The sequence below is a fragment of the Phyllopteryx taeniolatus genome, chromosome 10, assembly GCF_024500385.1.
Source record: "Phyllopteryx taeniolatus isolate TA_2022b chromosome 10, UOR_Ptae_1.2, whole genome shotgun sequence".
Lineage (NCBI taxonomy): Eukaryota > Metazoa > Chordata > Actinopteri > Syngnathiformes > Syngnathidae > Phyllopteryx > Phyllopteryx taeniolatus.
The window spans coordinates 15,414,288-15,427,232 of record NC_084511.1 but is presented as its reverse complement, the minus strand read 5'-3'; positions in this window follow the sequence as shown (position 1 = coordinate 15,427,232).

Sequence of the window (12,945 nt, the reverse complement as noted above, 5' to 3'; positions counted from 1 at the left end):
GGGAGGCTGATTAGGTGCTGGGAAAATAATCAATCCCCCTCTGTTTTGTTATTCAATGTGACATGGAAAAAAAAAATAGCGACCACATAATTGATTTATTCTCTGTTACATGAGTGTGAACACGCTGGTGTGGTAACTGATGCCGTGCATGTTGTTTGTGCAGGCTGTCAACGTTCTATTTTTCATGTTTGGCACCTTGTTTTGTATTGTGTGGGTGGTACAACGGCTGTGTAGGGAACCGACCCAAACCTCTGGACAGGTGTGACTGAAAAGAAGCTATTCACACGGAACGATTGGAAGAGCATGGCATTCTTGTGCACACTGTACACGTTGTAAAAATACTGTACATTCAATTCATCTCAGCCATGCCAGTCAGTGTCATGGTTAGGTCAGCGGCACTCTGTGTGCAGCACCATCCAGTTCTCTAAACATGTCAGCGAGGTTTGTAAATAGCTAGACAGTTTCCAAAAAGGCGGCTGAGGACATGCTCCGACACAGTGTTTCCCAAGCTTTATTGAGCCAATGCACCCATTTTACACTAGGAAAAAAGAGGCTCGAAACAATGAGGATCTCTCGCAATTAACAAAATTTACTTTTGCAAAATCTAAGCATGTTTAATTAAATACAAAGTTCTTATTCTGTTGTACAGGTTTGTAGTACATTCTACCATTTAATCGAAGAGCATCTAATTGTTCTGCCTGACACTATATGTCGCTGACATAGATAGATGAAGAAATATATATTTGTAATTAATAAATAAATGTGAGACAAATTAAGTAAAAATTGATAATTTCCCACAGCACGCTTGATGATCTCTCACAGAACCCTGGTTGGGAATCACTGCTGTGATGTTTGCAGTTTTTAACACATAAAACAAAGCTTTCTTGTCAGATGTAGAGGATTTGATTTTTGACATGAGAGGCACTACACATCAGTCCATACATAACTTAAAAAAACAATGCATGAAGAAGAACTGAATTTTGGCCTTTGATGGATCACCGGTGTGGGTTACTTTTCTGAAAGCTGTTGCAAAAAAAAAAAAAAAAATGTAATTTGGACTGAACCATGAAAGAGTGTTCTATATAATTACACAGCGGACAGTGAGTAACTTTGTGTTTCTGTGAAATTTCTCATTCATCCAGGTCATTTCATTCTCAAGGCATTGAATCGATCGCAATTGGACTGTTCTGGTTGTCTTAGAAGCTGTTTCTCCTCTCAAATGAGCAGGCTTCATCAGCTCATGCAACAATAATTAGTTAGGACTTACTATAGCCTGAGCTAATGAATAATTTTGTGTTTTGAAGAAAAATAAGAATTTGATGATTGGAGATGAAAGGCTGTTCCATGTCTGAGAGATATTCTTAGCATGGAGTTGATTACTTTAAGAATGCTAGTCTCTGGGGTAAATGTATTGTGGTTAATTTTGTTCAGCCTGTCATTGTAGCACTGTCTGTTTCTCATCTTTGCAGTTTACTACAAAAGTGATTCTAGTCAGCTGCCACTGAAGGGCAGCATTGCCAAGCCGTAAATCAATTACACTGCATACCAGTATCCTGTTTAACAGAACGTACAATATAACAGTTTAATGAATGCAAGATTGATGATATGAAATCAGCATGTTGTTTCATACGTGATGTATAGTTGGATGCAGCTTCTGTCTGGAGTACTGTTTGAGCATCATCCCCCTCTTCCTCCCTTTCTAAGATGGAAGAAGAAGTGGAATCAAAGTAACCCTCATAGGGGCTGTGAGTGAGGGCTCAGTCTAAACCTGTTTGTTACACTTTTCATCTGAGCCTCACGTTCAACGACAGGGAGAAGTAGTACATTCAGAATAGATGGCACATAACAGTTGCAGGTTTTTATATCAACATATTTAGGCAAGTCTGCATGAAAGTGTGACATATTAAGAATCAGTCCACCTTGCTATTCTGTTAGTTCGGCCAGAGACAGGGGACGCCCCAAAGCTGTTTTTTTCTCTCTTTTTTTTTCTCGTCCGCAGGGCTTCTATGCAGTGTGTATAAACGGTGTGCCACGATCCTCCCTAAGCTTATAACAAGATTTAGAGCCTTTCCCTGCTTCACGAGGTTAGCAAAATAGATATGTTACATTCTGCCATGAAAAGTTATGGGATGGGCCAAAGCTCACTAATGGAAGATGATGCTTGCCTTGGTCCCAGCAATGAGCAGCTATACAGCATTGTCTTATTTTGTGGAAAAGTGTCTGTATAACTGATTTCTAATTGCCATTATGAGGACACATGTAAGTGATGTGATTCATGGCAATGAAGTGACTAGAACATTAACTACTCAGTAGTCTTTGTATCTGCACACTGGATTGTAGAGGTGGCTTTTGATTTTATGGTCGTAAATGTTGTTTCATTTTTCAAAAAAATGCTAAATACACCCTCGACCATGTAACAAGATTTTGGAGACTGAAAATGCAACCTTTTGAAATTGGATCTCAACCAGTATGATGCAAAATAAACATGTATTTGACAGGTTGACGTTATCAGACCAGTTTGGTGAAGCTATTCATGCAGTCAAAACCAAAGCAGTCTATTTCTGAGGAGTTGTGGATGAAAGCGTAATCCCCCATTGCTTCTACCCACCTGTTATTCCACCTATCACCTTGCTTCGCGTTTTCTTCTGTTCTAGCTCATTATACTGCTCACTGACAGCACACAACTTTGCCGTTTTCTCATTATTGTTTGTGGATGTATACGTAACAGCAAAACATGACACATTTTAGTTAATGAAAAGTAGCAGAATGGAAGATCTGTATCCCTTTTATGTCGGAACAGTTTTATTGTGTCACAGTGGAGTTTTTGAGCTTCTGCTGTGGTTTCTTAGTATTATAATTGAAGTTTATTGAGAATCAGTCGATCAGTCGAACAGAACAAAGTTTCTCGAGGGGAGAGAGAAACAAAGACAAAAGACAAAGCACTAATTGTAAACAGGATGAGAGAAGTAAATCATTACATTATCTACGACAATGAAACATTAAATATGAGTGTTGCATAGGGCTGTAGTGCTACACCATGTGAGGGAAGGACAGGACAAGATAGAACAGGACAAGGACAGGACAAGAAGCATTCAGGACAAGGGTCATGAACCCGGCTGTACAACTGAAGTGTGGTGGGATTAATTATGTAAATTATAAAAGTCTACAGGACGAGAGTGAGGTGATACACAAACAATTTGCATATTCATGATTTATTTGTCGCAATAAGTGAATGGCCCCCCACCCAGCGAAAAACTCCCAGGGGTTTGTGCCTGCGGACACATGCAAGTGAATTCACATCGTTTTACATTCACAAAGACTGACAGAAGTGCATTGTAATTGCTGTGCCCGCACCGCGGAGGCTGAGTACCCCACCCAATCAATCAAGGCGCGGGATTGGGCCCCAGGGTCCACCCGAGAGCAGCCCGGTGGACGGGACACGTCCCACACTGAGGGACCCAGGGCGGTCCACCGGCCCCACTGAGGCGCCCCGACAACTGGCCACCCGGTGGGGGCCGCAGGGACCCAATGCCCCCAACACTCCCCCCCCCCCCCCCCCCCCCCCCCACTGTATCAGTGCCCCCGCACAATTATTTTAAATTATTGTAAAAATGTGTTTTTACAAATAGCACCCGTCACGTCATGAAATCAGACATTTATGAATTTAAGAAAACGAAACACAGCTTTTACAATAATAAAGTTGAAGACCCTGAAACCAAGTCCAATAACGAATTGAAATATGAGTTTGATGCATGTTCATATGAGCCTTTCTATGTGGCAGGATGATCATTATGGTCTCTTTATTCCCAGGGTGTTTGCCATGATGGTTTTGAGGCTCGTGTTAGGCTGTCACTGCCATCTCCATTAAACACTACCCATATCAGAGTCTAGAATTCACGGTCAAATCAAGAGGCATACCTGAGGTGAACCCAGAGTTAATCTAGCCTTCAGCCTATTTTGTCCCATCGTCTTTTCTGTGTTCTATTTGGTTAAAGTTTACCTGGAATAAATTGCAATTGCAGTGTCACCCTCTTCATTTAACTTGTGGGTCCTCAGTAATATTATTTCCTGAGAAGTCTCACCCTCAAAGGTCAGTGTTTCATATTTTCACTCCAGGAACAAGTAACTTTAGTCTATATTTCCGAAGCCATCAACTGTGCACTTTGTCGCACACCTTGTTCTTTCTCCCTCAATCCCCCTCATATTCTCAACTCGGATACTTACGCATTTTAGCAGTTGTTGTAGGAGGAAAAATGTCTTTGCTGGGGTCAGTGAGTGTGCACATTATATTTTGTGTATGTTCACCTGCACTCTACAAGATGAATGACTTGAGCTCTCAGACTGGAAAATGGCCGCAGTGCGTTAAATCTAACAATCACGCTTCTTCTCAACAGCTGAATGGACAAGCACAAAAAATTGTGAATGGCAGTGTGAAAGGGCCAGCCAAAGAAAATAATTGCTGTTGTGTTCACTAGAGAGACGAAATAACGTCAAATACGGTGTTTGGAGAAAAAGAGCAACGTATTAAATAACCCAGGCGGGCGGCATGGCACGGGTTCAATCACTTTAAATGAACTTATTCGTTTAAAACTTGCACTTAGACTGCCTCTCTCAGTGACTTGTTCTACAAAATGCTATGGAAGGCAACTGAACAAACACCGGTTAATCCATCTTTTCCTGATGAAATTGCTTTGAGAGATACAATGTTTCACCTCTGTTTTGCAACTTTGGCAGTCTTATTGTGTAGGCTTCACGGTGCACTGCAGTTCATTACATATTAATATTCAGTAGAGGTTAAAAACCAAATCTTCATCGCATGAATGTATAATCATGCACAAAGGTGACTTCTGATCAGTACCACTATTTCACGGTTTTACTTTGAATACCTTCTTTGGAGGTATAACTTCCTATTTTGAGAAAGCAGCGGTGGATCCACATCTGTCTTAGAAGTGACTAAAGAATAATATAAAATATATGTGCTTTCATTTGGGTTTATTTACACTTTTATGAAAGAAAAGGGAAAGTAATTTGATAATTGTTTTGTAAAGTAATTGTTTCATCTTGGGCCCCAGAGCACATCCATCTTGAAAAGCGTCACAGGAAATATGAATGTTGAGTATTGAATAATACTGAATTATTTTTGCTTAAAAAATTGAGGGAACTGAATTGTCATGTTTTTCCCAAAACTACAGCATTTCACAGGGCTTGGACGGCAGCAATGCACTGAATGGTCAATGGTGGCTCTAATTTTTCTTATTGCTATAATTAGTATTGCTTATTATTGTTACATTATTGTTTCACATGTTCGATTGTGTGTTGACATAGGACAGTGTGTTGACAGACCTATTGCATCAGAATATAAGTCATTTCAAAATAATTTCAATTGCTAAAATGCTGTAAGGCAGTAGTTCTCAAATGTTTCACACTAAGTACCACCTAAAAAAATACTTAGCTTCCATGCACTGCCATCATGACCCTACATTAAAATACAGGAGCATAGGAGGACAATGTGTTAATTAAAAACAAGACATTGTGTTCATTATATTTTATTGCATTGTATTGTACTGGGCGGCACGGTGGAGGACTGGTTAGCACATCTGCCTCACAGTTCTGAGGACCGGCGTTCAAATGCCGGCCCCGCCTGCGTGGAGTTTGCATGTTCTCCCCGTGCCTGCGTGGGTTTTCTCCGGGCACTCAGGTTTCCTCCCACATCCCAAAGACATGCATGGTAGGTTGATTGAGGACTCTAAATTGCCCTTGGGTGTGGCCCGCGACCCTTATGAGGATCAAGTGGTACAGAAAATGGATGGTTGGATGGATGTATTGTACTGTAATATTATGTACAGTTTGAACATTCATACGATACGTAAATAATGATTCAATTCAAATGTATTGTACATAAGTTAAATGAGAATTCTACCTAAATATATGCTGTAAAACAAACAGCTCTTCAAAGATTAAATACAAATGTATTGAATTTAAATGTTAAATACAACCGAACTGTACATGGGCAGTGATTCTTTTAAGTACCATTAGAGGGGGTCTATGTACCACAAGTGAATCACTGCTGTAAGGAATAATAATTTTTGAATAAGAAGTAAAATTGTATTTAATCAGTTTGACTTTGAAAAGTGCCTCAAACTTCCATCTGCCACTTTGTGTTGACTTTCCTGCTGACAATCTCAGCTCCTTTTTCATCCTCTATCGCCTTGCCTCCATCTCATTATCTCTCCAAATATCATAACTTATTCAGAAGCCCTTAAAAGGCAGACTATACCCTGACACAGCGATATTTCCGAGAAGTATGCCAGTTCATTAAAAATAGTCATCACAGATGCACAACACAAACATGCACACACTGTCCTGCATACTCACACAAGCTAATTCAGCTTTCAGGGAAAATGTCACCCCTTTGGTGCTGACAAGGTTCCTTTAGTCCTATGCGGTGTCTTATCGGGGTGCCAGATATGTTGTCTCTCTGAAAGCCTTTTGTCAAAATACCCTCCATTGAATCTAACTTGGCTTTAGGCAATGAGTGAATGTTACAGAAAAAGGTAGCTTTTGTGTTAAGAACCTGCTGACTGCACATATTTATGTTGTCAAATATCACATGCTCAAATACATTTGCCTTCTGGCATCCAACATTTAGATGATCACCACCAGGTCACCATATTGCTGTCACATTTTTGATGGAAATCACTTGCCAGAATGGACTGCTTTTCTCTCATGTACAATAGCCCAAAGCTTTATTCAGGACCGTACTCCTGTCTGTCAACATGCCCCTGATGTGTTAAATCTCATATGCAGCCGTGTTCCTCAGATTGTCTCTAGAAAGTGCTTGTGTGCACCATTGGGTGAAGTGCTGTCTTCAGCTTTATTACATGGCCTTGACTCGTAACCCTTCATTACGGCCTACTCATTGTGTTTTCCAGGTTAAGTAAACCAATTAAAGTTCCACGTACTCTGTTGAGGCTTCTCGGCAACATCTGCATCACTGTGTATGGCATTTAAAATAGCCCGATGAGGGTCGGGATTTAAGGAGTAAAGGAAGTGAACTCCTGAAATGAGTCTGTTCATTTGCACTACAATAGAGTAGAAAAAAAGTTACTCCTAACGAATGAGGAAAAGGACTGCTAGAAAGAAACAAGCCCTATTAAAAGAAACGAAACCGTCATGGTTCACTGAGTACTTGCACTGGGTCGCAATGTGCTTAATGCTCTCCGGTTGTCAGCACCAGAGTCAGCCGCGCTGCTTTACTTTTCCCAGGGGGAATCTGTGTTGGTCTGTGCTCTCGATTAAGTTGCTGCTTATTAAAGCTGATACCAGGAAGGGATTCAGCCAACCAAAGCACAGATCTCCACAAGAGGACGAGATGTATTTAAATAATCATGTGAAGAGCAAATTTGAAGAGCTTCTCAGCTCGTCAGATCTGATGTGAAAATACTGCAGCAGAGGCATAACATTTTTAGGCTGTACCCACATTTGACACATGCATTGTTAGTAGGCCCCTTGGCGCTTAGTGTTGAGACTAAGAAAGCACCAGTCGCTGATATTCCTGATATTCTGCGGAGCACCCTAGGGAGTCAGGTAGAGTGAAAATTACATTTTCAGAAACCGCTGAAAAGTTAGGTTTCATTAAAGATGGATTAAAGGTGTTTGCAATTGCAAGAAAAAAAAAACACTTAGAAATGTCACTGCCTGGCAAATTGTCACAAGGACTGTCTCTTAAAACTACAGTATGTGGCTATGTCTGTCCTGTTGGGAGGATGCATGTCTGCTTACACCCTGAATATGAACGCCATAACCAAACTCAACTCGAAGTCCTCAAGGTGAGACAAAGGGACAGAATAAATGACTGCATGATCTCATCAAGGAGATACGAGGATGTTGAGGTGAAGGATGGGAATGGCTGATGTTGGCATTTTCATATTAGCAATGCAGAGGGACTAGCAGAAGAATCAGTCATGAAACAAAAGGCTGGATCATCACTGAGTGATACAGCCAAGGACTAATGGAAGAAAAACATCTCTTTCCATCTCTTAGCCACATCAACCAAAATATAAATGAGTCAGGGCAGATTGATGTACCCAGACTTCCCTGAGATTAAGTAGTCTGGCGTCAGACTAATGGTTGCCCTATAAGAGACCACAGCGAAGCCAAAATGGTTAAATAGCTACATTTGTTTATAGTATACTGTAAAAATTATAGTACATAGGATAGAAAAGTAGCACTTGCTGCACGGCACTCCTATTATATACTATAATGTGCTTTGTAGTCCTCAATTAATTCCTTTATCATAACAGCTAGGTAATATTGTAGTATTCCTTCCTACTGTATTTTCTTGCAATATCTCAGCAAATTTTGAATAGAATGCACTCTTAAGAAATAAACTATCCATCAGTATCTAGAATATCTATACCAGGTTTACTGGCTATAGCATTAACAAAATATTATAGAATAACTCATTCCAGAAGGTATAGGAGGAAGCTTTTTTAAATTAAAGTTCAAGATCTCAGATTATTGACCTTTCTGATTTAGCTTTGTACATTGTATGGGAATTCTATTAGGTACTTCATGTAATTTACTTCATGAGCCAAGAAAAAACAACAACAATTAAATTGATGAATATATTAATAAATGTTTATTAGTGTTGTAAATGACTGTCAAATACTTATAACTGTAAAAACACTTAAAAAGAGTATTAGTAAATTTAGTGAGAAACACAAGCTTTTAAAGTTGAACAAAATCATTGTCGTGTTTTGTTTCTAAACAAATTAAATATGTTTGAAGGTAAGAGCTGAAAACATGCAAAGACTGAGAACAATTCAGTACTGAATTGTTGAGCTATAGCTTAAAACTCTTTTCATCATATCAGTTGGGCAGGACTTTTTTGGGCAGGACTAAAAATTAGCCCCATGACGACACTCGGCGCCCGCATTGCATCACGTGACCGATGTCTTGATCCTCGCGGCCCCTGTGCGGCCCCTATGCGTCACTTGACGCGCACACAGCAAAATTGTAGCTGAGCGTAGAATGCCGCGGCGATCATCTCTCGTGATTGGTCCATTTTAGTCACATGCTGTGATGACAGCATTCCCCTTGGTTCTACATACCATCTACGCCGGCGCCTCCTTGATCGATTTTGCAGCATAATTAAACGTATCATCTGGTCATCTTGGTTCATTTGTTCGAGCAGACACTGTTCCACAAGTTTTTATTCAGGTTTTCTTCCCTTGTGTTGTCTAAGTTTTCATCATTCTTTTCATTTGACAACCTCAGCCCCAGTATTTTCACCTAGCCAGGAAACTCAATAAAACTCAAGTTTTTCAATAATAAAACTGGTTTTCAAGTTCTTTGACAAAGTCAATGTGTCATCAGTGCTTTTCACCACTGGCTAAACTGCACTTTATATTTACTGCTATCTGCTGTTTATTATGGCTTTTATTGCTCCCCTGGCTACATGCTCCATATGGCTCTTTTGTAATGTCACATCTCTTGGGATAGTTAGTAGACACTGCAGTAAAACCATTTAAGTTCTTTCTTTGCCATTTTATGTACATTGTACATATGCTAGGTCATTATAAGTAAATAGGGGCATCCCTGATCTCATATTGAATTCTCAGGGTATGAATTCTTCATGTATTTTTCTTCAGTGTTGAGCACAACAGTTTTGTTGTAATTTTTAGATTTTAGTTTTGATAACCCGTCTTTTAGGTGAGTATTGGGACAGAGTTAATGCTTAGTACCATTCCACCCTCTTCTACAGTATTACCATATCCCAGTTTTGTAAGTAGTCAAACTCCTTCCACTTCTTGCGGGAAAAAAACATTCGCCAAAGTTCACTTACTGAATTGAAGTCCTCTCCTCTTTCCTGCACTCGAGACTACAATGGAAATGTTCAAAAGTTCACTCACCATGGAAATGATGTGAGTGGAATATGAGAGAGCTAGTTTGACCCAGTTTCTATTATCAAAGAATGTTGAATGTGCAAAAAAACTGGATGAGCCCTAAAATGAGAAACTCCAGCATGTCTTTGAGGTATGTATATGGCTGGAATGAGATCTGTCTAATCCTTGCATCTGTTTGCCACGGAGGAAGGAATTTACATTTATGATTTCCTCCACGTCGGAACAGCTACCCTCATCTCATCCCAGCTTCTCTTCGTGTGGATATTGCTTCGTTCTCTCTGGTAGACCACGGGGCCAGTTGGATATACAGTAGGTAGTGATATAGGCTGTAGGAGGTGTCCTCAGCTTACTTGCCATTTTATAACCCACAGTGTCATCAAATTTGGCCAGGAATTCTTGCTTTTATACAAATACATTTAAAGCAGCTTCCAGCATGCGTGTGTGGTGTATTTTAAATAGTGTCTGATTTAGACATTCTTATTTGAATTGCGTCAAAAGTGGCTGATTTATAGACTGTTTAATTAAAAGTGTTACACTGGGATGAACCACATTTTGAGAGGTGTGTCTCATGTAAATCATTTTCCCATTAAGATAGGGAATACATTGTGCAATCAATTCGCTCACCAGACTTATGGCAAAAACAATGGATTGCTGACCTCTCAGAATTTCTGTTGGCTTCAACAGTGGTCTTGCATAGTTGAAACATTAGTTATTAGGTGGGTTATTAGGGGGTTTAGATTAGGGGATGTCGTCAATCATTGCCAACTGGGCCTGTGAAGCCCTTTGAGACTCTTTTGTGATTAAAGACTACAAATAAAATTGACTTATGACTTGATTAGTTAAACATTGAGCGTTTCCCCCTCACTCTACTTGCGCTTAATGGATTAAAAGTACCAAAAAAAATCATCCATCCATCTACTTTGTATTGTTCACATGTTCAGGGTCAAGGGTGACCTGGAGTCTATACCAACTGAATTTGGGCAATACGCAGAATACACCCTGGACTAGTCAGTGGTCACCAGTCAGTTGCAAGGGATTGGATTGTCAGATAATTCACACCCACATTCACAGTCTTTGGAATGTGGGTGGAAGCTGGAGTACCCATAGAAAAGATAGACAACCACAGGAAGAACAAGTAAACTCCACATAATCAGGGCCAAACTGATTTTAAAATCCAGTACTGTACTTAAATTGTCAGCTTTGACTTTCATTGTAGGCATTTTATTGGCAGTGTGAGTTGGAATTTAATAACAACAACATAAGCTCTATAAACCCAACATCTACAGTAACTGCTGTTGAAATCTTTTTTTTTTTTTGGATTAGCAACTTTCCTCAAATTTATGCAAAACAAATATTGATTTATGCAGTAAATTAACCAAAAAGTCTAAAAATATTACATTAACAATTATGGTTTGCATTTTGAGCAGGTGGCTAATTTGAGGAGAGTCTACTGTTGCACATCTGGTCAAATCTGGGCTGAAATCAAAAGGTTAATGAACTGACCTAACAGCCTGTGACAGACTGTGATGTCATGTCAGTTGTGCGCATGATCTGGCTACCATGCCAACAGGCCTTGCTCTTTGGCATTACGGCCAGTGTGCAGCTTTACAACTGCAGAGATCTTTTTTAGTTCATATCTGGACACAGGCTATTATATACACTTTTTTCCCTTTGCTACATGTGGTGGCACTTGTGCAATTGGTAGCCATAAGGCCATCAGTGGCAATTTCAGATGGAAGGAAAAGTGACACTTCTGAGGTTTGACTGGAGATGTGGGCGTGGAGGCTCTGTTGGGGGGCATGGACTGGCTTTCTCATAGACAAAGGATATGTGACATCAATGAGTCTGGCTCTTTCTCTTTTTACATAACAGTTGTCATCCAATCATTGTTTATAAATGGTCTGTCTCTCTGCATTTCAATCTGTCAATCTAGCTTTCACGTGACCAAGTGGTTGTTGCAATTGCAAGATGCAGACCCTTTCCCAAAAATTTGAATGTCATAGAAAGGTTTATTTATTTCAATAATTATAGTTCAACTTTCATAGATTATAGATTCAGGGCCCACAATTTAAAGTAAAGTAAGTGTTTACTTGTTTATTATTACATAATTTGGGCTGCCAGCTCATAAAACCAAAATTCAAAAAATTAGACTACTATGAAGAAATCAGCCCAAATTCTGCAGGCCATAAATGTTTTCAACTGAGTGTCACACACTAATCATCTACTAAACTCAAAGCACTTGCACAGTGTTCCCCAGGTGTCATTAAATTGCTTCAGTTTGGTTAAATTGTCTCAGTTGGGTTCAATATGGGGAAGACTGCAGACTTGATAACTGGCCAGAAGACCATCATTGATACCCTCCATAGGATGGGTAAGCCACAAACATTCATAGCTAAGGAGGCTGGCTGTTCACAGACTGCTGTGTCCAAGCATATCAATGGAAAGTCTAGTGGAAGCACAAAATGTGGCAGAAGATGCACCAGCAAAGAAGATGACCGTAGGCTTCAGCGGATTATCAAACAGAAGATTCAAGAATCTAGCAGAGATCCAGAAAGAGTGGAATGAGGCGGGAGTCACAGCTTCAAAAACCACCACATTCAGACGCATCCGGGAGATGGGCTACAACTGTCGGGTTCCTTGGGTCAAGCCACTTCTGAGCCAACGTAGGAAGTGTCTCAACTTGGCCAAGGAGAAGGACTGGACTGCTGGCCAGAGGTCCAAGGTCCTCTTTTCCGATGAAAGTGTGCTTTTCATTCGGGAATCAAGGTCCAAGGGTTTGGAGGAAGACGGGTGAAGAACAGAACCCAAGCTGCTTGAGGTCCAGTACGAAATATTCACAGTCAGTCATGATTTGGGGTGCAATGTCCAGTGCAGGTGTTGGTAAACTCTGCTTTCTTAAATCCAAATCCAACAGTCTACCAGAATGTTTTAGAGGACTTCATGATTCCTTCTGCTGAAGATCTGTATGGAGATGCAGATTTCATCTTCCAGCAGGACCTGGCCCCTGCCCATCTGCCAGAAAGACCAAAACCTGGTT